Source organism: Diaphorina citri, unplaced genomic scaffold, assembly GCF_000475195.1.
Source record: "Diaphorina citri unplaced genomic scaffold, Diaci psyllid genome assembly version 1.1 scaffold11138, whole genome shotgun sequence".
In the NCBI taxonomy this organism is placed as follows: domain Eukaryota; kingdom Metazoa; phylum Arthropoda; class Insecta; order Hemiptera; family Psyllidae; genus Diaphorina; species Diaphorina citri.
The window spans coordinates 5,146-10,093 of NW_007388510.1; the positions used below are offsets into that span (position 1 = coordinate 5,146).

At 40.8% G+C, this 4,948-nt stretch overlaps 1 long non-coding RNA gene across 1 annotated transcript in view; it reads right to left on the reverse strand.

The window, feature by feature from the left end:
• Window positions 1-4,940, reverse strand: part of LOC113472968 — a 10,044-nt gene extending 5,104 nt beyond the window's left edge. Inside the window, exon 1 of the long non-coding RNA XR_003395082.1 lies at window positions 4,766-4,940. This is a non-coding gene — a long non-coding RNA (uncharacterized LOC113472968). The remainder of the gene's footprint in view (window positions 1-4,765) is intronic.
• Window positions 4,941-4,948: the final 8 nt, after the last annotated feature.

Here is a 4,948-nt window from a genome sequence, read left to right on the forward strand (position 1 = left end):
GGAATTTTTATGGGGCCATTTAGTAACCTGAGACTTTGCAGTGCCGTATGCGAGGCATGCGCTATGCAGTGAGTTACAAGGTTCGTTTCGAGGGGAGTCCGTCCGTTGTGTAATTAGACCAACACGCGTAGAGATTTCAGACTGCAGGTCTTCAAAGTCCCTGAGGATGCCTTTTATTTTACTTAAAGCTGGGAAAATATGTCATAAAAAAGCTCCGACTCAACCCGTGCGGCGTTGTCGGTCCAGGGCTTTAGTTAGTAAACGTACTTATGTTTAAAGAACTGCGGGCGGCCCTTAGCTGTTGGCGCCCAGAGCGGCGCACCGTTTCCCGCTCGGCGTCCACTGTGATTGCGCGTACCCTCGACTGAGACAACTTTATAAACGTTAGCTTTTTGCTTCAACATTTAAAAAATAGGGGTTTACCGCCCCTATAAAGTTAACTAAGCTAAACTAAACGTTAAACTAACCTAACTAAACTAATAACTCATTCAATGGACCTTTCCCGCCTCTGAGAAGTTATTTCAACAACTAAATCGATTTATCTCGGGATCTAGAAGTCGTGGAAGAAAAAGAAAAGTTCCGGAATCCCTCATTTTCCCAGCTTTTTGACTTTGAAACATCACCCAAGTAAGCGCAACTGTTCTATTCTCTCCTTGATTTGAAGATGTTTTCTTTTGGTTTCAGGCGCAGGTGATGTGTACATCAAGTTTAACGCTAAACCTAAGAAAGTATCTTGGGATATGTGTTCGTCCAATACAACACCTTCATCTAGTTTACGAGGTAAGATTTGGGTAGCCAGCCTAGTTAGCTTGGAGGGTAGCGCGTCTGCCTTGTAAGCGCTAGGCCGCGGGTTCGATTCCCGCCCCGGGGCAGATTTTATCCTCAACCGATAAGGTTCATTCTTGGAAGAGCGGCCCTTCTCCTATCCTGTCTTCCTTCTATTTTCACTTCAGGGACGATAAGACCTCTGTTGTTACAGTCCCCTCTATTAAACCTCTGAAAAAAAAAAAAAAAAAAATTGTTAAAAACTTGATCTAGGTACTTTTGTGTCTTTTAAGGCCCGTTCCCACTTGTGACACTTGTCGTTCGAAGAAAAAAATCGTATCGTGCCTAATTGGGAACACTGTAATTTAACAAGCTGGGCCCGTCCGTCCGGGAATTTTTTAGCCCGTAGTTTATTCGATCGTGATTAGAGAAAATCAGTACCTATGTACCTTGTACCTACCTAATTTGTTTAATATTCAGTTTATTATTATTCTTGATTTGATTTTTTGATTTTACTTTCATGTAATGATTTAAAATCAAGACTAGAGCCCGTTCTCCCTTTATTCCCAATATAATGTTTAAGTCACCCATCCATTTATTGGCCTTGCTCGGCGTAGCTTAACACAGGTGACGCTAAAACCGGTCTTAAAATAACGACTAAAGTGTTATCTAAAAGTCGCTTTGAGTTTATAGGTCGTCGCGACAAATTTCGAGATCAGAGCTCATTTGTGTGATAAGATGTGAAAAAAATCCCCCAAAAACCAGTTTTTTTTTTTACAAAATTTGCACCACCACTTTCGTGCTCCTGGTAAAAAGACCTTTAATTTGATATATAGATCGACTAGGTTTGGATAAGTCCTTCTATGGGGTCAGACAGACACACGGACGACACCGAAGCAAATACAATAGCCCATCCCTTATACCTTTTATTATTACTTTTGTAATTTAATAAAGGAAGGACGGGTTAAAAATAGGGTTGCCAACCGTACGTTATTTCCCGGAACAATCCGTATTTTTGTCAAAAATCAAATGTTCCGCCGGAACACACTTTTGTTCCGGTTTTTTCTAAATCTATGGAAAGTACGGGATCTGACTAATAAACAGAAAAAATTACGAAAAAAAAAGTTTAAAAAGATAGGTAGGTAAGTACATACGAAATTTACATACGAAAAACACAAAAACCCGCGAGTCAAGTAGGTAGTGTAGTGTAGGTAGTAACGTACATAGTACGAATGTATAACGTACAGCGTACAGATGCATGCAGCATGATTCATAAATCTGGATCTCTAGGCCTATGCATGCCTTTGTTCCGGGTAAAAATCGGGAAATCCGTATTTTTTCACCATTTTGCTAGTTTGTACCGTATATGCCGAAAAAAAAGTTGGCAACCCTAGTTAAAAAGTAAACGAGAGGTGTGATACAGGGAACTGTAACAACAGAGGTCTTATCGTCCCGAAATCGAAGAGAGAATAAGGACAGGGATAGGAGAAAGCCAACCGTTCCGAGAACGAACCATGACGTTCACCCTGGGGAGATTCGAACCCGTGACGTAGCGCTTACAAAACAGACACGCTAACAGCTCCAAAGCTAATTAGGCTATAGCCGCGCGGTATTTCATTTTTAAAATCCACTCGAAAAACGGGTATTTCATCACCTTTTTTTATTTCGGCGGAAATCGAACCTGTGGCCTAGCGCTAGCGCTTACCTAGGCCGCAGGTTCGTTTCCACCCGGCCGCATTTTATCCTGAACGGATAAGGTTCGTTTTCGGAACGGCTGGCTTTCTCCTATCCTGTCTTTCTTCTCTCTTCGCTTTCGGGAAAGTGTAGACCTTGGCAGTTACAATTCCCTCCATCTAAAATCTAAACACTTGGAAAAAAAAACTTTGAGCTTTGTAGCTCTGTAGCTCTGTGTCGTAGCATGTCCCTCATCAGATGGCACCTGTACGCCACTGTGGGATGAGCAGTTTACCTCCAATGATTTTCATATTGTCCATGATCAATCCTCATTTGGCTCTAGTTCCATTTGGACCACTGTGCTGTGAAGATCCAAACCTAGAACTTTGTTCACACATATTAAAATAGGTGTTATTATCTATTATCTACTTAGTAAACTACTAAACAATCATTGTGATTTCCAAGCGATAAGATACGATAAGAAGTTTTAGTTATCACAACAAAATGTCGGACGGTAAGTTTCTATTTTTTTATATATCTATTAATTAGCTCAGCTCGTCAGTAAATTGTCTTGAGTGCTTTTCGAACCCGAAATAGCCTCAAACAAAGGCTAAGCTGACTAAGTGGTTTAACCTGCCTCGGTGGTGTAGTGGTCAAGACACTCGCCTGGTAATCAGGAGGGCGTACTTTAAATACCAGCTGAGGTATGGAATTTTATCCTCAATATTGTTTGAGAATTTGACCACAGAAAAGTTGTAGCTTATTGCCGATGCCGGGTTAAAGGGAGTCTTTGGTCCTATTCGAGCAGTATCAGTAAGCTGTTCCTGAACCTGAAAGGAATTTCAAGTCCCGCCTATTTGGAGCATTTCCGTCTATTTTCCTCTGTAGCACCTTGATTGCAATATCCCGTCACCCGTCCAGATACATGTCACGCTCGGCGTTGTTTAACTTCAACTGCCCGGCGGTGCGCGGCGCGACGTCAGAATTCAAAATTCCCCACAGTATAAGAGACTGATGAACCCCGCTATCACCCATCTCTCCTACATTTGCAAAGAAACTTTATTGATAAGGAATGATAACATTGACCTGTATGGTGATACCTATTATTTATTAAGAGCACTCTGGGTCGGTACCTACATACTTCTACTATCTATTAATAGGTAGGTAATGAGGTACATCTGTTAGACCTTATACCTATACCTGTAACTTACTTTAACCTACCTGTGTATGTGCACTAAGTTTGGAATAGGGCATATCATAGGTAGTTCTGCAAGTCTGCACGAGTAAGCTATATCTTTGTCTGTGTAATTATCTGGGGTGGTCGGAACTTAAAATAAACTGGCGACGTCAGAATTCAAAATTCCCCACAGTTTAAGAGACTGATGAACCCGCTATCACCCATCTCTCCTACATTTGCATAGAAACTTTGTTGATAAGGAATGATAACATTGACCTGTATGGTGATACCTATTATTTATTAAGAGCACTCTGGGTCGGTACCTACATACTTCTACTATCTATTAATAGGTAGGTAATGAGGTACATCTGTTAGACCTTATACCTACCTGTAACTTACTTTAACCTACCTGTGTATGTGCACTAAGTTTAGAATAGGGCATATCATAGTTCTGCAAGTCTGCACGAGTAGGTAAGCTAGATATCTTTGTCTGTGTAATTATCTGGGGTGGTCGGAACTTAAAATAAACTCAAGCACGATATGTTGTAGTGAAGGAGCATAACTTATAATGCTGGGGGGGTTTCAGTGCGGTGTCAGAACAAAGGTTCGAGTTTCAGAGGAACGTTTTTCCCGACACCGTAAGGCTCAATTCACACCGGTGTGCATCAACACGCGCACACATAGGTATTTATGTAAACAACATTGTTGATCAATACATTCACTGGTGTGGACTTGCTTAAAAGAAAAAAAGCTATCTACAGGGTTGGATAGGGAGAGAATAAATCTCATTCAAATACTCCAAATAGGCGGGACTTGAAATTCCTTTCAGGTTCAGGAACAGCTTACTGATACTGCTCGAATAGGACCAAAGACTCCCTTTAACCCGGCATCGGCAATAAGCTACAACTTTTCTGTGGTCAAATTCTCAAACAATATTGAGGATAAAATTCCATACCTCACAGCTGGTATTTAAAGTACGCCCTCCTGATTACCAGGCGAACGTCTTGACCACTACACCACCGAGGCAGGTTAAATCACTTAGTCAGCTTAGCCTTTGTTTGAGGCTATTTCGGGTTCGGGAAGCACTCAAGACAATTTACTGAAGAGCTGAGCTAATTTATAGATATATATAAAAAAATAGAAACTTACCGTCAGACATTTTGTTGTGATAACTAAAACTTCTTATCGTATCTTATCGCTTGAAAATCACAATGATTGTTTAGTAGTTTACAAAGTAGATAATAACACCTATTATAATATGTGTGAACAAAGTTCTAGGTTTGGATCTTCACAGCACAGTGGTCCAAATGGAACTAGAGCCAAATGAGGATT